General features: G+C 42.1%; 2 long non-coding RNA genes and 1 pseudogene across 2 annotated transcripts; 1 reads left to right on the top strand and 2 right to left on the bottom strand.

Annotated features, from left to right (window-relative positions):
• Positions 1 to 25,136, top strand: part of LOC130196330 (NACHT, LRR and PYD domains-containing protein 14-like) — a 267,022-nt pseudogene that overhangs the window by 38,597 nt on the left and 203,289 nt on the right.
• LOC130196738 (uncharacterized) lies at positions 7,130 to 7,656 on the bottom strand. Its single transcript, XR_008832304.1, has 3 exons — positions 7,603 to 7,656; positions 7,336 to 7,444; positions 7,130 to 7,215 (listed from the first exon to the last, which is right to left on the bottom strand). It is a non-coding gene; the product is annotated as an uncharacterized LOC130196738 (long non-coding RNA).
• LOC130196736 (uncharacterized) lies at positions 7,718 to 8,558 on the bottom strand. The gene is made up of 3 exons (XR_008832302.1): positions 8,453 to 8,558; positions 8,040 to 8,080; positions 7,718 to 7,786 (listed from the first exon to the last, which is right to left on the bottom strand). It is a non-coding gene; the product is annotated as an uncharacterized LOC130196736 (long non-coding RNA).

Raw genomic sequence — 25,136 nt, 5'->3', positions numbered from 1 at the left:
CCTAAGTGCAGATGTTAGCCCCCTGACAACACACGATGGCTGAATATGATTGGCTAAAAGATCTAAGATAAAGACCAGCCCTCCAAATCTCAACCTGGGGCTGGCAGCAGTGCAACCAAGAGGAACGCTATGAAATTAAGAGAATAACTCTTACTCTGGGAAATAATTGAATCCATATTTGTGGGGAAATATATTTAGAAAAAAATATATATTCTGATGATGTTTAGGCCAGCAGAGAAGGCCTTGCTGGCCCTGACGGCCCGCCACTGCGATAATTATCCTCCAAATACAACCATTTTGAGCCTTTGGTACGATACTTCACCATCTCCAATCTGGCAACACGGAGCACCTTGCCGCCTCCACTAGTTCATTGTTGTTTGTGCTATAAACTACGACCAGCGCCGCCGCTCCCATAGCGCACTACGCGCTGTGAGGCACCACGTCCTGAGGGGGCTCCACAAAATAGGCAACGAAAAAATCCTCAGTTATAATAATTATAATGCCGATATTATTTCAGTCTAGAAATATTAGGCACCTTTTAGGCATGTATATCACAAAACATGCAGAACAAGAGAGATGTTTAATCTCAGCACCCCCCCCCCCCCCCAGACGAAGTGTCCTCTCTTTCACTTTAGTTCATATGGCAGAACATTTAAAATAAGTGTCAAGTTCTAGGAATTGACAAACTGCACTGAAAGTGTTTTCTGGTGTCTCACTCTAACAGGGACAACAAATGTAATGGCACTTTCATTCATATGGCAGAACATTTAAAATAGAAGTGCGCTATACACTACTTTTGAATTAATTATTGGATTTTGCATATACAAATGTGATTAATCGTGATTAATTAGGGAAATCATGCGATTAATCGCGATTAAAAATGTTAATCGTTGCCCAGCCCTAATATATATATATATATATATATACTTGAGTGAGTCAATGTTCCTCATAAAAAGAGTTATTTATTCACACATAAAGAACCAAACATGTATCCATTTAAATGAAATAAGTGTTGAAATGAAACTTGTTGTGATCCTTGTGATCAGGTTCATCTTCTCTCTGAAGTCATGAATCCTCCGGCCGTAAGCTGCTTCTACACGTCTGCTACCAGCTGCAGGAAACCTTGTGAAGTGGAGTTCACATTAAAACATGAACTCATCTGATTGGATGATGAACAGATTGTTTCTGTCATCTTTTCTTCTTCTTTCACTGACGGGATTTTAACTAAATGTCTGTTTACAGAAGAAGATGAAACCAAAGTGAAAGCCACTCGTGTTCATGATGTCAAAAATGATTCATTATGTATTGATATAATAAACTCTGTGTGTTGTTTTGTGTGTTTACAGTCTGTCATGGTGTGGGATCACAGAGGAAGGCTGTTCTTCTCTGGGATCAGCTCTGAAGTCAAACCCCTCCAGTCTCAAAGAACTGAATCTGAGTGGAAACGAGCTGCAGGATTCAGGAGTGAAGCTGCTGACTGGTTTTCTGGAGAGTCCACGTTGTAGCCTGGAGACTCTGAGGTGGGTTCACTGTCTGCTGCTAGTGTAGCACCTTCATGTTTAATCAATAACTGGTTGATGGATCTACGTATTGATCCATCAAGTGTTTCATTTCCTGGTGACATGTTCCACTTCACATCAGCTGCCTCGTTGCACGTCGTCCTCTACAAGCACGACATGGACAACTTGTCTGGCCTCATGCTGCTGATGGATTACTGAACAGGCCTATGGGACAGAGCCAGGGGCCACAGGGCCAGGGGCCACAGGGTCAGGGCCCACAGAGCCAGGGGCCAGAGGGTCAGGTTTGCTACCAGCTGCAGGAAACCTTGTGAAGTGGAGTTCACATTAAAACATGAACTCATCTGATTGGATGATGAACAGATTGTTTCTGTCATCTTTTCTTCTTTCACTGATGTGATTTTAACTAAATGTCTGTTTACTGAAGAAGATGAAACCAAAGTGAAAGCCACTCGTGTTCATGATGTCAAAAATGATTCATTATGTATTGATATAATAAACTCTGTGTGTTGTTTTGTGTGTTTACAGTCTGTCAAGGTGTGGGATCACAGAGGAAGGCTGTTCTTCTCTGGGATCAGCTCTGAAGTCAAACCCCTCCAGTCTCAAAGAACTGAATCTGAGTGGAAACGAGCTGCAGGATTCAGGAGTGAAGCTGCTGACTGGTTTTCTGGAGAGTCCACGTTGTAGCCTGGAGACTCTGAGGTGGGTTCACTGAATTATAAATAAAGATAAGAGCCCAATATGATCTTAATGTAACATGAATTAACTGATGATCACTGATGTGAACAGAGAGAAATGAGCTGAAACAAATGGTTTCATAACCAGATGGAGTCCCTGCACACATTTCTCCTTTCAGAGAACAAGAATATAATATCTTGGCTCTTTTGATTGACATCGCTTGACGCCTGAAGAAACTGAATTTAAAGCTGCAGGACAATTCAGTTCAATATTTTATTGTAAAATTAAGTCCTTTATTTTAAATCACATTTTTCAAAAGATTTGTTTTAAATCCGGCCTTTATTTTACTTTAAATATGAGAAGATAATGTATGTATTATTAGAGTATTTATTATTCATAATTTATCGAGTTCAGTTGAAAATCTGTAATAATAAATATGTTGTAGATGTTATTATATTTAGTTCTCTTTATTTATGTCCGGCCTGGACTAAAATGAGGACTCAGATGCAGAGGAGAGAACGTATAAGCCCACTTTATTGAAATCCGAACCTCTTTGAGGAGAGACAAATAAAAGGGCTCTGGAAAAGAGCTCACTAAATATACTCGGGCTAATCTAAAACACAAAGTCTCTCCAAACGGGAGGACAGCAAAATGGCTGACAAATAAAACAAAGCTAAGCTAAACTAGAAACTTTACAAAGGAAAAGTCTCTCAAGGAGGAAACAGAAAACAACTCACATGGAGTGAAGATACTCAGGGAAACCGTGACTCTGGCTGTGGCAAAGGGCTGAGGGCCAAGGGCCAAACACTTTGGCCCCAGACAAAGGGGAGACGCAGACTATGAGCACATGAGGGTCCTGGGGAACAGGTGGAGACCATCAGGGGTCAGGGGGGACCATCAGGGGTCAGGGGTCAGGGGAGACCATCAGGGGTCAGGGGAGACCGTCAGGGGTCAGGGGTCAGGGGAGACCATCAGGGGTCAGGTGGAGACCATCAGGGGTCAGGGGGACCATCAGGGGTCAGGGGTCAGGGGAGACCATCAGGGGTCAGGTGGGACCATCAGGGGTCAGGGGTCGGTGGGGACCGTCAGGGGTCAGGTGGAGACCATCAGGGGTCAGGGGGGACCGTCACACCGGTGACACATGAGGAAGAGCAAGTGACCTGAAACGAGAGGGGGAGTTAGACTTCAAAATAAAACAGGAAGTTACAAGAAAAAAACCCAAGACAAGACAACCCGCGGTGTGACACTTTAACTTGACAGTCAGTTGTTTACTACATACACACGTTAATACAACTGTTGGCTACTTCAATGCATATGGCATAAAATCATAGAGCGCATATCTGACATTGATGTTCTGACCTTTAGTGAGGAAACTCTCTCTAACTGGACCTCAAGGATTTTAATTATACCTGATATACAATCATGACACTTGTCTGGCTTCATGCTGCTGATGGATTACTGAACAGGCCTATGGGACAGAGCCAGGGGCCACAGGGTCAGGGGCCCCCTGTCCTTCACCTACAGAATGTAACTGAGAGAGACACAGAGAGTATTGATGAGTATACTATATGTACCATGAGGCACGTGCACAGGTAGAGCCCTCGTGGTGCTCAAGCTCCTCCCCTTTGCCCTGGATGAGTAAAGTGCCCTTTTTGCTGGAGACAATTTTTTTTTATTCATCCGTATTTAATAATAAAAGTTACTCTTTCTGTCATCAAGTCCCCCCAAATGTGTTTTAATATCCGACGGGGCATTGAGTTCTTGTGAGAACTTTGCCTAGACACGCTCCGCGACGCTCACGAGCCCCCCCCTCCCTCCCTCCTCCTCCTCCACTTCCTCCTCCCCGCAGTGCTCCTCGCGCCACCGAACGGCTGCACCTCCTTCTCCTCTGACGCGCAGCACCAGACACACAGGTCCTGACGGTGTTTGTCCCCTGACGTTGTTTTGTGATAAATCAACCACAACATTACGCTGCTGAAAACATGACGTCACAACTGGTCCGACGTTTCCTAAAAAAATAAACAAACAAAAACTCCTCATCCAGCTGTTTACTGACGTTAGTTATGTTTAGAGAAGAGAGAGAGAGAGAGAGAAGAGAGAAGAGAGAGAGAGAGAGAATTCTTATTCTGTTCTATTTAACAGGGGCTAGTCTAGGATTTTCGTGGCCAGACTGAAAACAAATCATAAGGCCTCTCTGGTTCAGAGGGCCGGGCCAAATGTGGAGGCGGCCGTATCCGGCCCGCGGGCCTTAGTTTGAGGACCACTGCTCTTGGGTTGATGTCTATCAATATCGCTCATTTTGAAAATGACGTAAGAGGGCGATACAGATCCGTATCAGACCAGCGAGGAGGGCGATACGTGGCTGCCCAGATAGCAAACTGACTCTGTTCCAGATCCGCCCCAAATCCGCCGTAGACTCCGGGAAGGCTCCGCAAAACGGGTCCGGATCGGCGGCTAAATGCACAGCGCGCCGGATCCGGAACAGATGCGCGCTGCGTAATATTGGCGGATACGGGGCGGATCCGCCCCGTATCCACCAATATTACGCAGATATTCATAAAATATTGACCCTTCCATAAAGCGGCTCATTTGGCCCAGATCAAGCTAACAAATATGCATCAATGCAACAACAACAAAATGCAAACGTAAATAATGTCAAACAGTTTTTTATTTGAAAGGACAAAATTATATACACACACATTTAAAAAAGACATATTTTAAGTCTGTTCAGTGTGGGGGACGTCTACAGTAGCACGCCTCCTGGAGCTACCCCGGTCTGCTGCCAGGTTGAACCACCGAATGGCGTGCTTAAGAACCTGGTCGTCAGTGGACGCATGTGTTGAGTGATTCTTTCTGACAGCATCTGTAATCACACAAGCAGATACAAAATCACATGAATACTCAGTGCAACATAAATCAGACATGCAGTCTAAAATCTAGTGGCTGTCTGGCACTTAAAGTGTGCTATGCTAAATATAGTCAAGTCAAGTCTTTTATTGTCAGATACACAGAATGACACAGGGTCAGACTGGGCACTGAAATTCTTAGGACAAGGCACCACACAACAACTATCAATAGCCGAACATAATATAACATGACATACACACTGTACAAGAACTCTGAATATAATACTAACATGTAATACACATAATAACTAAACTACAGACAAATGGGAGTAGCAGGTAGTGAAAGCAGGTAGTGCAATAGAAAGTGTAAGTGTAAGTACAAGGCTGAAAGTGACAGTGTATGTAAAGTGACGAGTGTAAAGTGTCGAGTGCAAAAGTGTCGATCGTGTGTCAGTGTCCATTTAGCAGCCTGATGGCTCTCGGGAAGAAACTGTTCTCCAGTCTCTGTGTGCGAGACCGGATGCTACGGTACCGCCTTCCAGAAGGCAGCGGGGTGAACAGTCTGAAGGCTGATGATGGCAGTCCTTTAGGATCCTGCCAGTCTTCCTGAGGCATCGTGTACGGTATGTGTCCTGCAGGGCTGGGAGCTCCCTACCGATGATGAACTCCGCAGTCTTGACCACACGACGTAGGGCCTTGCGGTCCTTGGCTGTGCAGCTCCCACACTGTGATGCACCCAGTCAGGATGCTTTCTATTGTGCATCTGTAGAAATTGGTGAGGATGACTGAATCCATGCCAAACTTCTTCAGTCTCCTCAGGAAGAAGAGGCGCTTCCGGGCCGCTTTGACCACCTTGTCTGTGTGAGCAGACCAGGTGAGGTCGTTGCTGATGTTGACCCCGAGGAACCTGAAGCAGCTGACCATCTCCACTCCATAGAGCTAATATATCATATAACTATTATGTAAAGGTATAGTTGAGTAACATTCACCTAAATAGAGAATAAAGTTGCAATTCAAACATTTTATTTAGAAACATGGTTATTCGTAATAAGTTTGAACACAAAGACCTCCGGGTGAAATCAAATTGTTTTCATTATATATGAGTTACTTACGCAGGAGCAAAGTCTTGGATGTCATTAGATTGAAAGATTTTTTTCCATTAATCCCTTTCCAATTTATGGACTTGCCAACATCATCAGTGAACATGCGTGCGGATGTTCCACGTTGCACGCTTTTACATCATGTCCTCCGATTGTTCCCAGGAGGAAATCTAAAATGGATAGAAAAGTACTATTAATATTTGATATTGTTTTAAAAAACATTACCATCAAACAGGGTATTATCTAGTGTTAATGACATACAATAGATTTTAATGAGCTTTGCGTGAGATTCTTAAAACAAAAAAAAACTCACCACACTCTTCTTCATTAAAGCGTTGGCTGGATCTTTGAGCTGTTGCTCAAACATGTCCACTTCCTCCATGGTGGTCAACGGAAACGGGTCTCTCCACTTCACTTCTTGACCAGACATTTGTGTCACGCTGGGGCGAACAAAGCTGTCAATTTTGGAAGTTAATTGATGGACCTGCTGTGTTAATTGATGGACCTGCTGTGTAAGCGTCTCCAGCATGGCCATCATTTGAACTTGAGCAGCTATAAAAAAAAACATTAGAATAGCATTTAAAAAAGGGAGAGATTTTACATCAAATATGGAAACATCAAGTGTTATACAACTCCATTAATCCAATCGTAATAATCATATTCACTTGGATTCAATGTGACAGTGTGTATTGCATGTCTCCTATCCAATTTACCATCGTTAACATTGTAAAAAGTGAAATGATTAAAAAGATTCAATTTGAATCCCATAGCCGTTTGAGTTGTTGCTCACCACAGCAGGCAATGGTGTCTGAACCACACCTCGCCCCTCGCCAGGTTGGCGTGTACCCTGCATGGCTTGTTCGCTGTCCTGCTGGTGATGAAGTCCGTGGTGGAGGAGGGGCAAGAGGTGGAGGAGGGGCAATAGGTGGAGGGGCAATAGGTGGAGGGGCAATAGGTGGAGGAGGGGCAATAGTTGGAGGAGGGGAAACTGTCCTGCTAGTGGTTGGACCCTTTTTTTTTTTTGGGTGGCGATTTTCAGTCTCGCTGTCTGCATCCGAGTCCCCAAAGAAATGGCTAGAAATGGAGTTAGGAAAAAAATGTATTATTTGTCATACTATAACATTGAATGACAGACACTTTATTTTATTAAGGTAAAAGAGTTCTAAAGAATACAATTTATACACATTTACTCACACAGGCATTGGCTTTCTCCTTTTAGGAATTGCCTCCTCTTCTGAATGGAGATCAGATGTGTCACAGGACATATATTTTGTTAACCATCGCCTTGCCACCAAGTAATCATCTAAAAATTAAGTCAAAACACAATGAAAAAGTACAGAATTATGACCAGAACAATGTGATTAAAATGTTGTTTCCCCCCCCCATATGTAACATAAGGTAAATGTTTTTATGTATTTGTTTAAACTGCTAATTATTAGAATATTAATATAATTAGCATACCGCATGATCTAATTATTCTGACATCATGTGTCTGCCGGTCAGGTTGAGGTTCTTGACGCCGGACCGCCTTGTCCACCTTGTCATCCCTCCTCGGGTAATCTGGCCAAAGCCATCCCCACTGTACCAGCTTTGTGGCACGACTGCTACTGTTTTGCTGTCCAAGAATTCAATCAGATGGAACATCCTGAATTACAGAGGAAAGAAACAAACAGTGTCATCAGTCACAGAAATATAACTCTGTTCCAAGAACTTGAAAACAATTTAGCAACTAGAAAACAATTTAGCAACTTTAATAACAACACTACGCTATACATTAAGATAGTATTTTAATGGATTAAAACAAATCTGGTCATTTTAAAGTTAAACAGGTTATACAATTCCCTCTCAAATGTGTCTTTAAGTTGCTGTGAAAACTTCCTCCAAAAAGACATGCTTACCTGAATTGTAGAGATCGATCCTGATGAACACTTCTGTAAAACTGAGGATGACATTTCAAATTGTAAATTATGTGTTGAACTCAATACATAATTAAATAAAAACAGGTTTGTGCTGGCCATCTTTATTAGCTTGCGAGCTAGCGCTCCTCGTTATTAGCTCGTGAGCTAGCGGCGCTCCTCGTTATTAGCTCGTGAGCTGGCCTCGTTATTAGCTCGTGAGCTAGCGCTCGTTATTACCTTGCCCAGCTTCAATCGTGCCCCTTGGGTTGAGCTTAAGTATACTAAGTATGTTAAGCTCAACCAAGAACCACTGAAAATTCAGCTAGCTGCAGAAGATAGCTCACCCTAACCCTAACCGAGATAGTTCGAAAACTAGCCATAATTCGACAGTAGCAACACAATTCAACACTTACCTAAGTAATATGTCTGGCGCGAAGAGCTGCAGGTTTGAAAATTCCAGTTTGGAAAGTCGAGGCGCAGAAGTCAGAGGAGCAACGATTTAGAACAACCGCCGCTGTGTGAACCGGATGCGGATGCGGGCGGATCCGGTTCACATGACCAAACCGAGTGCGACAGTAGGGCGGATCTAGCGACCTGAGGGCGGATCCGCCCCGGAATCGGCTGCTATGTGGGTGGCATGAAGACCCATTAGCCAATCAGAACGCTTGTACTGTTGTTGCTATATAATAATTCATCTTTATTCATAAAGAACATGTAAGCTAGCGGTCTGATGCTGCCAGAGGAAACGCAGGTAGAGGACAGCATCATCAGTGTATTGATGCTAATGCTTCAACTCTGTCAGACATTTATTTTGGCACTGGGTGCCCTATTTTTTGGTTTGAGCACCTGCCCCCCAAAATGTCTGTGCACGTGCCTGTGTACCATACTTTATTAATATTATATATATATATACTAGAGTGAGTCAATGTTCCTCATAAAAAGAGTTATTTATTCACACATAAAGAACCAAACATGTATCCATTTAAATGAAATAAGTGTTGAAATGAAACTTGTTGTGATCCTTGTGATCAGGTTCATCTTCTCTCTGAAGTCATGAATCCTCCGGCCGTAAGCTGCTTCTACACGTCTGCTACCAGCTGCAGGAAACCTAGTGAAGTGGAGTTCACATTAAAACATGAACTCATCTGATTGGATGATGAACAGATTGTTTCTGTCATCTTTTCTTCTTCTTTCACTGACGTGATTTTAACTAAATGTCTGTTTACAGAAGAAGATGAAACCAAAGTGAAAGCCACTCGTGTTCATGATGTCAATAATGATTCATTGTGTATTGATATAATAAACTCTGTGTGTTGTTTTGTGTGTTTACAGTCTGTCATGCTGTGGGATCACAGAGGAAGGCTGTTCTTCTCTGGGATCAGCTCTGAAGTCAAACCCCTCCAGTCTGAGAAAACTGGATCTGAGTGTAAACCTGCTGCAGGACTCAGGAGTGAAGCTGCTGACTGGTTTTCTGGAGAGTCCACGTTGTAGACTGGAGACTCTGAGGTCAGTCGAGGGTTTGAATATATGTGTTGTTGTTGTTGTTGTTGTTTCTCTTTCTACTGATGTGCTGCTTCACTGGCAGCTGATGGAGGGAGTCTCTGGAGACACTGATCCATCTCTTCTGTTGTCTTCTTCTTCTCTCCCCAGATGGAAGTGATCAGCTGAGTGCTGATGATCCAGAGAGCATCTGGTCTTGTTCTGACGTTCCAACGCTTGTTTTGCTGATGTTTCTGCCGCTTCGTTTCCCTTTACCCGTCTCTGTGCTGGCACCCACATGAATGCCACCAAAATACCACCTGACTAAGTGGGAGCAGTGTTTCCTAGATGTCGTTGATTATATCCTGCCTGCTATGAGATGTGACTGTAATGATGATAACGCTGAACTGGAATCTGAACCAATGACAACCTTTCTGACCTGAAGCTCCTCCACCCACTGCAGCGCTGGTCAGACGGCCAAAGCCTCAACTGTCAACACGACAGATGGTCTGATGACCTTCGTCTGACCTCATAGTTAAAGGAACCATAACTGCAAATCCAGTTCTCCCTGTATTGGGCTCTTTAGATCCATCTGTGTCCGCCGGGGTAAACGATCTGCTGTCTGCAGTGTCTCCTCTTCTCCTCGTTGTCTACTTGTTGTCTTTTGTTCCGTCTTCCCTGTGCCTGGATATTCTTGACCTGCCTGTTTGACCCTGCCTGCTTGCCCTGACCCCGATTCCCTGCCTGCCCCCTTTTGGACGTTTTGCTTTTTTGGAACTTTTGTCTGATTAAAGAGTCTTTTTGTTATTCACATCTGAGTCCTGCCTGTCTCTCTGCGCCTGAGCCCCACCCCGTGACAAGAACCTGAAACTTATGATATTATGGCATAAAAAGTCATTAAAAATAATAGTATAAGATGTAAAAAAAATAGCCTTTAAAAAAGTATCTCATAAGTCCTCATTTGTATGTCATAACAAATCAACTATGTCATAGTATGGCATTTAAATTTGATATCAAAATATATTATAAGAGTCATAATATTGTTAGACATAGAAATGTCACAAGACATGCCAGAGTAGAGTATGTCGTAAAAACACATGAACGTCACACGCCAAGATAGCGCCGTTATTCTGATCGCTTCTTAGAGTTTCAGCAGTTATATTACATTTTTTTGCCGTCTTTTTACGCTGTCATTCGTTTTTCTTTTTATATAAACTTAAAAATTAGAGTGCGTGAACCCAGCAGCAGAGGGGAAACGCTGCCCCCTGTCTGCCTGGAGCAGATTTGACAGTCATTACACATTGCACCTTCAAATGCTGATGATTTATTCTTGAATAAATGTATTGTTCACTTTAAATGTGTTGTTCACTTTAACACGTGAATGGAGGAAGTCTCACAACAAATGACACACTGGCACTTCTATGAAATGGGTCTGAAACTTTGATTTTATTTCAGGAAATTAAATGAAAATGGTAGAATGTGAAAAGTGAAACAGCGACGTCTGAATGCAGATTCATATTTATACACTGAGAAGATTAAATACCTTAAATTACGCTCTAGATTAGTTGTATTTTTTTTCTCATTGATGAGTTTTTGTTCTGTATGTAAATGCCTGCTGGGACGCCTGTGTTTCAGTTTTGTTTGTTTGGGGGGGAAAAATCTACTATTTACTGTTTTATCAAATTCATTTTAGCTCTGTCTCTCTGAATTTTGAGAATTCAAAATGTGGAATGATTTAATAAGATTTAAACCAAGCTGCCTGAAACAAGAAGCATCAAATAGTGAATAACTGGTCAACTTAAAAGGAATGTGGAACCTTTAAATCACAAGAAACGTAATTAATAAGTTGGGAGCAAAAACAAAAAAGCGTAAAATATTTACACACATTGTCAGTGTGAACAATGACAACAATATGACACAACCAGAAGAAGAGTTGAAGACATTAATGTGTTGAAGGCGACCTCTTGTTTCTATGATTTCATTGTTGAGACGTAAGAACAAAACAATGCGTTGGGACGACTCCGACTTCGCTCCTGACAAACAGATGTGTTGCAGCAACATGTAACTGCAACGACTCTGAATAATAATAACTTCATCATATATAATAAATAACTTGAGCTTTCTGTTCATCTCCGATACACACATATATACATTCATACAAACATATATAAATATACATATCATGTTTATATACTATATATTTCAAATTTTTTGCATACATATATATTTTAATTTGTGTAAATATATATATATATATATATAATTAAAAAATTATATACATATATATATTTTAAATTTTATATATATTTTTATTAAATATGTATACATATATATATATATATATAAAAATGTATATATTTATACAACAAAATAAAAATATAAAGTAAACATGAAGTACTAATGTATTAGCAGATATAGATTTTAGTGTACACGGCGACTTTAGACCTCTTCATGTGTGTCATGTGTCTTATGTGAAGCCATGTACATTTGTTTGTTTGTTTGTTTGTTTGTTCTCAAAACGGCCGATCAGATGACGTAACATCTGCGAGAACCGCAACCGAGACGATGCGCCCGGCGAGGGCCGCAGAGTGAGAGGTCAGAGGGGATCCTCACCACCGAGCGGCGTCCCCGTCCCCCGAGTTGAATCTCTGGGTCGACTCAGCCGACTCTCACATGTCTGAGCCCCTAGAGACTGATGCTCACGGTCAGGGGCGGTTTTTCCTACAGGCGGTATAGGCGGCCTGGGAGCCATTCAGAGGGGGGCGCAAAAAAATGCTGGGCAGTTCTTTTTTGCGCCCCCATCTATATGTGATTGTGATGTTAAAATTAGTGAATAATATGTGCCACAAGTGACCCAGACCATCTAAGATTGTTGTTTGCCAGCCATCAACAGAACAGAAAACAAAAAAACATTATTTGCAGGCGACGAGGGAGTGAATGTGCACCGTTGATCAGGGGGGCGTGGCCGGAGCGGAGTTCAGCACAGACGTGACATTTTCTCAGGGATTTTGTTCTCTATTTAATGTTTGTTCATTGTTGCGATCATTGTTCTGTTTATTTGAAAGAAATTCAGTCTTGCAGGGCAAAATAGCGTTTGAAAGTTGCAATTCCGTTTTCGTGCAAAATCGTTTTACATTTTTTATTTTGGGGGGGCGGGGGCGCCACGAGTGAAGCTCGCCTAGAGCGCCAAATGTGCTAGGGCCGCCCCTGCTCACGGTAAACGCATTCGATCGGGAGCGCTCGAGGGTTTTGATAAAGTTAGCGGAAGGATTTAAGTGACAACATCCGGTTTTGCAAAGTTAGCGGAAAGAACCACGTGAAACAACATCCGTTTATCAAAATAAGATGTCGACAAATCAAACACGAACTAACAAGTAAACAATGAACTGATTTTGTATCTTTAGAGATCGTTTCTGAGATTTAGCTTCAATTATGCTAACATTAAAACATTTTTCCTGTACCAAGGAAGAGTTTATAAAAATAAGTCAGACTTTTGTATGTTAAAAAAAGTCCTGTATATAGATTTCCCCAAGAGTTCCAGGAGATGAATAATGCAGATGTGTTCCATACATATCTTTCTTTCAATCATTTTATTTTAAGTTTTTACAAGTTACACCAGACAATCAAAACCGAATAAAATAAAAAATTGCAAAACAACCAACTATACGGACAATCAGACAAGGAATAAAAATAAATAAATTTAAAATACATATAAAAAACAAAACAAACAAACACATAAATCATAAATCATCATCTTCCATATTGAGCCAACTATAACCATCATTCACAGAGTCACTTGGGTCCCAAGATTGCAAAACCTCTTCTTATGGTTTCGGCATAGTCCTCGCCAATAAAATCCATAAAAGGATTCCAGACGGAAAAGAACCCGTTCATGTCTCCTTGGAGGACGTGCGTGAGTCTTTCCAGTGGCAGCAGCTGGAGGACATTGTGAAGCCAACTACAGACAGACGGGGTGGTGCTGTCCATCCACTGCTGGAGGACAGACAGCCGAGCGCAGTACCACAGAAGACTGAGGATTCTCCTATGTCTGTTTAATACAGGGGAGACAGAGTGTAGGCCTAGGATACATACGAGAGGGTTGAGTTCAATGGGACATTTTATTATGGAAGATATTAGGTTCCCAATTTCAATCCAAAAGTTATTAATTTCCGGGCAGAGCCAAATTAAATGCACATACGTTCCCACATGCTGCTTACACCTTAAACATACGCCAGAACAGTCTTTGTCATATTTGCTCCTAGTATATGGTGTAGTTTGTAATTTATGTATAATTTTAAATTGAATTTCTTGTGATTTGTAACTACTACATATTTGTTTACTATTTAACATGATTGTTTTCCATTGGTGATCGGTAATTGTAGTTTTAAGATCCTGTTCCCATGATTGTCTGCTGCTGTGAGTACTTACTTTACTTAAGGAGAGCAGTTTATAATAAATATAGCTTGTTTTTTTCCTCTTCAGCTGGCAGACTTGGTGAATCACTGATTCAATCAGCTCTGGTCCGCGACCTTCTTTGTATTGGGTACAGAGTTTAAGAAACTACGAATTTGTAAGAAACGGAAAAACTGTGTTTTGGGTAGCCCTCATCCTGAAGTTGCTTAAAAGACTTTATGGTACCACTTTTATAGAGGTCATTTATCACCTGGATTCCATGTGTGTTCCATTCTTTAAAACCATGGTCAATACAGGAAGGGATAAAATTGGGGTTATTAACAATCGGTGCATAAAAAGAGTATTTTCTATCGATTGAGAACATCTTTTTTACCCTATTCCATGTGCTTAGAATGTTACTTACAATGAAGTTGTCACTCGTGCCTATTGTTTGTCTAACAGTATTTAAAAAAGGTGCACTTGATAATGACTTACATCCTTGTATTTCAAAGTCCAACCATATTGATTTGGGGTCTTGTGCCACCCATTCAGATACGTTTTTCAGTTGTATTGACCAGAAATAATACTGAAAATTTGGTACTGCTAGACCCCCATTTACCACGGGCAGTTGGAGTTTCTCTAATCTTATTTTAGGGTGTTTATTTTTCCAAATAAATTTAGATACGGTTTTATGCAAATCTATAAAAAAGTTATTTGGAATGTCAATAGGTATCATTTGCAAGGGGTACAAAATTCTAGGGAGTATATTCATTTTAATAACAGCTATGCGTCCCAGCCAAGAAATTGGGAGCGGCAGCCATCTAAGTAAGTCCAGTTTAATCTGTTTAAGGATAGGAGACAGGTTCATCTTCACCAGGTCTTCCAAATTGTAGCAGACGTGGATTCCCAGGTATGTAAAGCCATTGGGAGTGTTAAGTTGTAATAGTTTATTTTGATAACATCTGCAGAGGTCTTATGGTTTAAATTAATACATATAGAAAGATATTATAATAGACAATATTAAGGAGAATATTGATATTGTTATTAATGTATTATGAAGCATAGGGGTAATGTTTACTCTATGCAAATGTAAATGGCAAGAATTTATGTATGTTGCATGAGAGTGACTGTATGTTAGTATTATAGATTGCCGTGACTTACAATAACAAGAGACTTTTATTGTGAAGGTGACTTTAATTGACGGGATTCTTATTGTGAAAGCGACGTAACCGGAATTGACGTTTCGACCGGCGCAAGAGGATTATAAAACAGCGTGTTTTTAGAGAGCTCGTTCTCTTTTTCAGGTGAGCTCGACGGAGGAGGCTGTGAGCTCCCAGGTGAAGCTGGGAGCCTGCAGCCTGGACACGAGGGAGAGCGCGTTGAATGTTTGATTCACTTTTCTTGCCATTAAATGTTGATAACTTAATCCATGCGCGTCCGGAAGCCTGTTGTCCACCATCTGCGTAGTGCCCCAGTTTTGAGAATACCTTACAATTTGGAAACCACGGAAGGCGAAACTGAGATGGCCGCCAGAGTTACGGGACTAAGGACGCGTTCCTGCGGTGAGTAGCAGTCGCTAAGCTATCGAACTATTTATGCCGTCAGAACAGGACGGGGCACAAGCCCGCCGGAGAGTTTAACAAGCAATCGACGCTGTGTGTTTTGTATTTAATGTGCGTTTGTCGTCGTGTGCGTTTGCATGTTTCTGCAAGTTTTCTGCCATTTACGTGTGCGGGTCTCATGTTTGGCCGCGTGGTGGGTCGCACGCTTCGTGTCACTGATGTGTAGTTTCGTGTGTGCGAGTTTGTGTTTGTTTGTGTCTTTCTGTAGTGCGTTTGCACGGATGTTTGTCTCACGCGATTTTTTTACATTTTTCTTTTTACGTTCCTCGTGTTGTCTTGTAGAGACTCCCTCCACGTCCAGTCTCTTTCCACGTGTCTGCTTCAGGCCTTGTTGTTGTGTGAGTGGCCACGTGTGAGGCCATGTCGTGTGTGTGGCCTGTGTACTCCACACCAGGTGTGCCGCTGTTGCAACAGCGTTTGTGTGTGTGCTTCACGTTTATTTAGTGCATGTTTTTGTCATATTGTGCGCTCGTTGTTCGTTTTGTTTTGTGAGTAACACGTTTTTGTAGACAAGACTTGCGGCTAGTTGATGTGCAACGTAAGCGTGGCGACCGTCGTGTTGAACGTGTCGCAGTTACAAGATCATTAGACCGCATAAATCAGTGAGGTTGCTCGTGTAAGCGTGGCGACCGTCGTGTTGAACGTGTCGCAGTTACAAAAGAGGACTCACTGAATACACTTGGAAGCGAGAAGTACAGCGTGTTTTTGTTTTTTGTTTGTCCTGTTTTAAGTCCACCATTTTGAGTTAGATGAGAGCAAGGGACAGTTGGTCCTTTGTTCACCCACATGGTCGTTTGGGGGTTGAATACATTTACATAAGTTAGGACGCCATTCCTCGTTGTTTAGCTGGTTAATGTGCGTTTGACCCTTGTCTGACATGTCCGCCATTGACAGCATTAATTTGCTGCAGCTTTATGTGGTGTGAGGGTTTTTGTTAGTGGGCGTTTGACCCTTGTTTGACATGTCCGCCATTGACCGAATTCTTACATTGCTGCAGCTTTGTTTCGATGAGGTGTGAGAGGGTTTTTTTGTTTGTTAATGTGCGTTTGACCCTTGTTTAACATGTCCGCCATTGACGGAATTAACTTTTTGGCACCGTTGAAAATTGAGAAGTTTGTTCACGTTCGTTTGACCCTTGTATAACATGTCCGACATTGACAGACTTCTTACATTGCCGCAGCTTTTCAACATTATTGACTGAATTTGCATGACTTTCTTGGTTAAATTAACAGCTTCTCCCATTTATTAAATTAGTATGTATTTTGTATGCTGTTCAATTTCACTGTATTCACCCCAATTTGCATTTTTTCCTACTGCACCACATCCACAAATTAGACACATAGTGTAGAATAAATTTCCTTTCGATTTCTTTCGAAAAATCGATTTACGATTTTTGAGGATTTTGATCTGAATTTTTAGGATTTTCTGTGCTCTACATTTACATTTCCTTACATATGTTAAGCCTCAGTACCTGATCCCTTCAACAATGTCAGAATCAACATCAATCAAGACCCTACCGCGTGGATTGAGGATGTTCTCTCGCTGCCATGAAAATGGTAGAGAAAGCCGACAGACTGCACCACTACAAGAAGCTGAGGAAGCACGTGCAGGAATGGCATGCAGAGGGTTTACTGGATGTAACCACCCTGGAGGGGCCCACCGAAGAACAGAAACTTATGCTCATGATAGTGCTCAAGCGTCGCATCAAAGCAGCAGAGGAGCAGAAAAAAGGGAAACGCTGGTTCAGATCGATCAGCAGACATCGCCAAAGCCAGTGACGCTGTGGTGCAGGAAGGTTGTTGTTGCATGGGATGACAGTCCATGCGGACAACAAAGCAAGGAAACTTCAGTCCCAGCAGCAAGGAACAGCCCCCAAGAACGCTCCTAAAGAAGAAGCTCCCCCGACTGAAAGCCTGTATAAAGAGGCAGCCCCAAGGCCATCAAGCCTGGCCCCCACCCCCTCCATCCACCCCAATCCACCGACCAGAGAACTTTGTCCCCAAGGAGAGCCAAGCAGACTCCGCCAACAGATGACGTCCAACATCAACTACGGAGATACCAGCCCTCAGACAAGACCGCTGCCACAGACGGAGTGCCCCCAAGACAGAGCGGAACAACACCATTTCCAAGCCCCACTCATAACAATGAGCACAGGTGTCACCCAGTACAAGCCGTACGGCCCAAGGGTTATGCATTTCATCACCGACCAGCTTCCCCCCATATCGAAAGGAGGAGTCCCCTGGATAAAGGCACTCGACGCTGCCACCACCGGGATCCCCTTGGCAGTCGGAGACATGAGGGCAATCCTGGCAAAATGCTCCTCGCTGAGAGAGCTAGAAGGCCTGGAGAGAGATGCTGGCTGCTCATCTGCCCATAACAGCCGAGATATGGACACTGTCAACATACACCTGTTCGCTGCCATCAGAACACGGTGGCCCTTACCCTGACATGGCCAACCTGACCGACAACAAGTTAGGGCGAGATGAAGACGCTGAGGCCTACTTGTCACGCTGCAAAAGTCTGGAAATCAGCTACAGGCACCAGACACGACAGGGATACCACCTCCATGAACATATGGAAGGATGCAGTGATAAAAGGACTCCCACCCAAGCTCGCCGGAGAAATGTACCAGACGGTGGGCATCCAATATGTCACCTTTGAGATATGGAATGCACACATCACCCACTTCATTGCCCAGCACATCGAACATGAAGAAGAGGAAAAGGCCAACAAAGAAAAGATGACCATGACACTGCTAAAGCTACAACTAGCAGAAAAACATACAGAAGCTTCTAAAGACCACCAGAAGGCACAAAGACAGATGGCTCTTGCACCTGAAATAGCAGCCCAGATCAGCGTAGAAGTATGCAAGGTCATGACCCACTTCATACAACAAAGAGGACCACACCAGCCTGCCTCCCAACGGCACCAACAAGCCATATTTCCCTGGCAACAGTTGCAAGCGGATCCCAGAGACAGTGAGCCACGTTTCCTCCGGTTTGGAGATAGGATGACTGACTGCCAGCATGAAGAAGACCCAGGAAGGGAGGACTTGGTATAGACGACCGAGAGGAGGACAAACGGCCCAAACCCTCAAATAATGCCACGTGACCAAGAGTCTGAGGAGAACCTGTCATCACAGGTGCCATAGATTGTGCATTGCCAAATTGCACCATGAAGTACCACCACTCTCCACTTGAACACTGCTGAACAAAAGCTGACTGCAACATGCATCCACCTTGAGGTTATGAATCAAAGGTTGTTTCAGAAAAAGGGAGGATGGGAGATGCAGAGACAGTTGTGGCTGGTACCGAGATGTGGCGTTCAAGGAGTGATCGGGTCTGACTGGCACACACTTTGCAACCAAACACTTAACACATTCAGAAACAAGCACCTACATGAAGAAATATATCTAGAGAACACATTCACAGGAGCAGACTATCGCCCAGAGAGGAGATAGCAGAGTTCATGGCGTGGCTTTGGAGAATGTTTGAGAAATGAACTAACCACAGTTAAGTTTTCTTTTGAGCAGGTTACGGAGCCACCAGGAGCCAGTGGACTAAGTCCAGGCGAATGGGGTGCTCTGAAGTCATTGCAAGGACCTCAGAGCGCCCTCGATCTGTTTAGGGGTTCGAGCACGAGAGAGGAGGTGCTGGACGAATACCTGCCTGCTATCAGATCCTAGTAGGATTTGAATATTTCTATGCCTAGTCAAGGGCCATAGATAGGATCAATTACATTTATCATAACCGGTAAAGATAAATAAAGTTAGATTGGATAAGTAATTGAGACTGTTGACGAGGTGAGAAGCTGCTCCTCCGACTCAGTTAAAATTGCAATTCAAGCCTAGAAAGTACTAGATACTTATTAAATATAGACAATTTTCATAGTCAAGTGTCACATTCTGTATAGAGCCGGCCTAGTGGCCGCTGTGTGGTGTTGTGTTTTCTCATTTTCTCCAACAGCTACACCTGACGCTCCAGCATCGTCCATTGTGTGCTGATTGCCTGCTGTGAGGACCTGCCATGAGGAGCTGCCCACAGGAGCATCGGACACCATCATCACCCGGCTCAGAGAGACTGAGGAGCAGACGGAGCCATCCTGAGGAGCCCTGCGATGCCATTCGGAGCAGAGGACAGACCGAAGCAGAGGAAGAGGGACAGATGACATCATGTGGATATGCGAATCCACCGACGGACGGACCGACGGCTCAGCCAGTGAAAACCATGAGGAATAATATCTCCCCAGGGGCTGGGACGCCGGGAGGTATGAGACAGGTTCCAGAGAGACAAGGCTTTTCCGACCTTTTGGATGACGGCAGAGAACCACGGCATGCAGGTAGCTGCATGTAAGCCGAGATCCTTGAGAAGTCCTCAGCTGAGATTTAGTGAGTGTGAATTGCTGGTAGACAGTTAACTGCTTGCAGTCTGTGGACGCAGTAGTTCATGTTCCCTCATCTGAGTGGGACGATCGCAACCATCATTGACAATCTGCTTGGAGAAAGGAGGGATGCTGAGGCGAGAAGGAGTGCCGGCGGGTATGCAGAGGAACTGGAGTTGCAGAGCATGTATGCGGAGGGACTGGATTCACAGGGATGCACAGACACCTGCACAGATAGACACTTAGACAGTGCACACATTACATTAACCAGAACCATTAGGACAGCAAGATTTTTCACCTGTGTGATGAATACATTCACACTGACACTGAGTGTTATTTAGTTTCCTTGAGAAGCAGGGATGCAAGGAGGGAGTGATGTTCTTCCACAGGGATGCTGAATGATAATGAGTGCTTATTAAAATGTTGTACAATGTTTGTTTACATAGAGAGTCAAAATAAAAGGGCTATTACTTGGTTGTTTATACTATTGGATAAGTATAAAAGGGATTGTTAAGTTGTAATAGTTTATTTTGATAACATCTGCAGAGGTCTTATGGTTTAAATTAATACATATAGAAAGATATTATAATAGACAATATTAAGGAGAATATTGTTATTAATGTATTATGAAGCATAGGGGTAATGTTTACTCTATGCAAATGTAATGGCAAGAATTAATGTATGTTGCATGAGAGTGACTGTATGTTAGTATTATAGATTGCCGTGACTTACAATAACAAGAGACTTTTATTGTGAAGGTGACTTTAATTGACGAGACTCTTATTGTGAAAGCGACGTAACCGGAAGTGACGTTTCGACCGGCGCAAGAGGATTATAAAACAGCGTGTTTTTAGAGAGCTCGTTCTCTTTTTCAGGTGAGCTCGACGGAGGAGGCTGTGAGCTCCCAGGTGGAGCTGGGAGCCTGCAGCCTGGACACGAGGGAGAGCGCGTTGAATGTTTGATTCACTTTTCTTGCCATTAAATGTTGATAACTTAATCCATGCGTGTCCGGAAGCCTGTTGTCCACCATCTGCGTAGTGCCCCAGTTTTGAGAATACCTTACAGGAGATAGGTTAAATGGAGATGTTATACTGTTGTCCGGATCTCTACTGCTTCCAAGTGGTAGGGCAGTTGATTTACCACATTGATTTTATAGCCAGAGAAACTACCAAATTCATTAATTAATTTGAGCACAGAGGGAATGGATTGTTTAGGTTTATGGAGAAATAGCAGTATATCATCTGCATACAGTGAGATAATGTGCTCCATTTTCCCACTTGTAATGCCTTTAATAAGTGGATGTATTCGAATAGCCTCGGCCAGAGGTTCAATGACAGTTGTAAACATAAGTGGGGACAGTGGACAACCTTGGCGAGTGCCACGCCCAAGATTGAACGGAGTGAAGTGAGACCGTTTGCCAGAACCATTGCTTGTGGAGAGGTGTACAGTAATTTTACCCAGCTTATAAATGTATCGCAGAGGGAAAAAGTTTCCAAGACGTTAAACATGTATCTCCATTCGATACGATCAAACGCTTTCTCAGCATCCAAAGAGACCATCATAGACTCTAGAGGTTATTTTGGCATGTTGAATAACTAATAAGCGCCTCACATTAGTATTAGAGTGACGACCCTGCACAAATCCTGTTTGGTCATGCCCAATGATGGTGGGGAGGATAGGGTCGAGTCTTTTGGCTAAGAGCTTGGCCAATATTTTATTTTCCACGCATTGTAAACTGATCGGTCTATATGAAGAAGGTTCTTCTGGGTTTTTCCCTTGTTTTGGTATTAAGATAACTGCAGCCGTCTGTATTGATTCAGGTAGTTTTTTATGTGAGAAGCAGTATTCATACATTTTACTTAACAGTGGGGTGAAAATATCTTTAAATTCTTTATATATTTCAGGAGGAAAGCCATCTGGGCCAGCTGCTTTACCAGAGGGGATGTCATTGATAGCTTCCTGTATCTCTGCCATTGTAATTGGCTTATTTAAAGACTGTTGTTGTTGCTCATTAGCTTGAGGTAGATTTAAATTATCCAAAAAGACGTTTCTTTGAGAGTCGCTTTTATGCGTTTCTGATGTATATAATAATTTATAATAATTTGTAAATATGGTATTAATTTCCTCTGACTTAAAACAGCGTATTCCGTTCGAGTCTTTCAGACAAGAGACCGAGTTGTGGTTATTTTGATTACTTAAAAGTGTTGAGAGTAAATTACCTGGTATAATTCCATATTCATACAGCTTTTGCTTTTTAGAAAATAATACTTTCTCAACTTGTTGGGTTATTAAAGTGTTAAGAGCAGCCCTTACAACGATCATTTTTCGTAGTTTTCTTTAGTTGTATGATGTTTGTGTTTCTGTTCACAACATAGTAATTCTGTTTCCATGTTTTTCTGTTCAGATAACATTTTCTTCTTCTTTCCACTACAAAATGAAATAATTAGCCCCCTCAAATATGCTTTAGTAGTTTCCCAGAGTATTGAGGGATTTACAGAGTCGTTGTCATTGATTTCCAAAAACACTGAAAGCTCTTTCCTGATGTAGTTGCAGAATTCTGGGTCTGATAAAATGGCCTTGTTACATTGCCATCTATAGTTGTGTACCGGGCTTTGCAAAGTTAAAATGAGTAATCGGGGCGTGGTCTGAGATGTGAATCGAGCCAATCTTACAATTTAGTATTGTGGATGCTAATGTGCGTGGAATAAGGAAGTAATCTAGCCTAGAGTAAGAGTTATGGGGATTTGAGTAAAATGTAAAGTCTTTTATTGTGGGATTTTTCAAACGCCATATATCTACCCATCCCTTTTCATTCATTATTTTGACAATGGTTTTAGAACTCTGGCTGAGACGTTTAGCCTGGGGGGACCTATCTAGATTTGAATTTAAGATATAGTTCCAATCTCCCCCAATAATGGTATTTGGACATGTATAAGCAGAGGTCAGTTCAGCAAGCTTGGTAAAAAAGTATGGTGGTGAGTTTGGTGGGGCATACACATTCAAAATAACAACCTTTTCTCCGTGTAGATGACCTTGGATTAGAACATACCAACGTTTGGATCAGACTGGACTGTCTCGATGACAAAGGGTAATTGTTTCCGAATGATAATTGCAACTCCTCTGCTTCTGGTGGAATAAGATGCAGAAAACACCTGGCCTACCCAGTCTTTTTTTAGTGTATTATGCTCCGCCTTACTTAAATGAGTCTCCTGTAATAGAGCAATATCTGCTCTCTCTTTTTTAAGGTAGTTCAGGATAAAAAAAATTTTTTGGGGGTTATTGGCACCTTGGATGTTCCAACTGTGGATTCTCAACTCAACGGATCTTGACATCCTCCATTAGAAAGAAGTAGTAAGAAATAAGTTAATTTCTGTGCTATTTTGTTTAGTGTAATTTCACTTAGTTTTCTGTGTAGGGGCCTGGTACTAAGCGTTAGAGGCCAAATGGGAAGATGACAAGATTCACAATAAAAACACATTGCAACGATAACAACAACCAAAAAATAAGACATAGAACACAACATACACCCTTTCCCCTCCCCGAAGCTCCAACTTAAGGAGTTTCCAGATAGCATCCTGCCCCTCACTCTGGCTACTCCATGTAGAGCTTTCCCTAACATTCATGCGGCTCTGTGTCAGTTTTCTAGTTTTGTTTTGTTTGTGTTTTTTTATGGCAGCTGATAAGTAGTACCGACTAAATGTACTCTCAGCCTCAATCCACAAAATGAAAACAATAATAACAAATAAATAAGTGGACAAAAATATTTAAATTGTTGCTTTCAACAAGTCAACATTGTATTAGTATTATTCTTATTCTGTGGGTAATTAACCATCCCTTTTCTTACATAATTAAATTTATCTCCTGCATCTCATATATTTGAGTGAGGACAGTTGCTTTAGTTCAACTTTAATTTCAGGCCTACAATTCCCCTCCCACTTCGACCAATGCTATATATTTTTCTACAATCGTGAAGAAAAATTAAAATTCGGGAGAGGAGTTAACCCTCCTGTTATGTTCGTTTCTTACATACAGCCGTGATGTTCCCGGGTCAATTTGACCCGGTTAATGTTGAATCATCCAAAAGTGGTCAGAAACCAAAACATTCTAAAAACTCTAGTTTGTACCTCATCACCAACAACATTACTAACAATGAAATCAGTTTTTCGTGGAATTGAGTTATTTACCCCTCCATAGATCAGAGTTCAATCAGGAGCACTCACTCGTTTTTATGAAAAATACACGTTCAAACTATTTTTTAGGTACATTGAAAAAATCTAAATCTAAATTGCATTAGTCTACCATAACATGTATTTTCTCCTAAATTTTATTTGCATTTTGTAATTTTTTTCTTCTTCATGGGGTGATGTAGATAAATAGAGATGAGACACCTGTGCTGTTCAGGGTCATAATGACCCGCCCACTAAAAATCAAGCCAAATGAGTCATAAAGGATTTGTATTGAAAGTAAACGTTAGTTATGTTTATTTTTAGTGTTAAGATGCATAAATTATATGATAAAAGATGACCAAAGGCCAGCACACAGTCATCCACTTGGTGCAGTCGTATGTATCTGCAGAGTGTAATGTTGTAGGACTTCTCAGCAACCATTTTGTATGTTTGGCCCCTCCCCTGATACGTGTGGGTGGAGTTTTCCCACAGGGAAAAATAAAGGTTCCCGTCAAAATAGTATCTGTATTTCTCGCACAGGTGGGGTCGTTAGAAAGTGTGTGTGTGTGGGTCTGAGATTGGGATGAGACAGGGTGTGTCTCCCAGTCAGACAGAAAGTATATTAGAAGTACTATACTACACTGTAGTTGAGACATGAAAGAAACCCTCACATTAGTGTCCCATGTCCAATAAAGGTGTATTTAGGGAAAGTTAGAAGATGATAAACATTATTTGTTCTGAAATGTGTGCTTCTCATGTAGGGTGATGGGCACACAGCAGGATAGAGATGGTTCCCATAGCAACCACCTGATTCTTTTGTTTGAAGTTTGAAATGTGTACAACTTTATATATGGGTCTGTGAACAGGGGTTTGCTGGTGTGTGTGTTGGTGTCTGTGTGTTGGTGTGTGTGTTGGTGTGTGTGTGTGTGTTGAAACTTGGTGGGAGGGAGTAAGAAAGACTGTCCTACATTTACAAAGAAAGAAATAGTCTAAACGTGACTCTTTTGGTGACTTTAGCCTTCACTTTCACAGCCGGGTCAAATTGACCCGAGAACATC

Source organism: Pseudoliparis swirei, chromosome 7 (genome assembly GCF_029220125.1).
Source record: "Pseudoliparis swirei isolate HS2019 ecotype Mariana Trench chromosome 7, NWPU_hadal_v1, whole genome shotgun sequence".
In the NCBI taxonomy this organism is placed as follows: domain Eukaryota; kingdom Metazoa; phylum Chordata; class Actinopteri; order Perciformes; family Liparidae; genus Pseudoliparis; species Pseudoliparis swirei.
The sequence above is the reverse complement of the archived record's forward strand: the minus strand, read 5'-3'. Positions and strand labels throughout refer to the sequence as shown.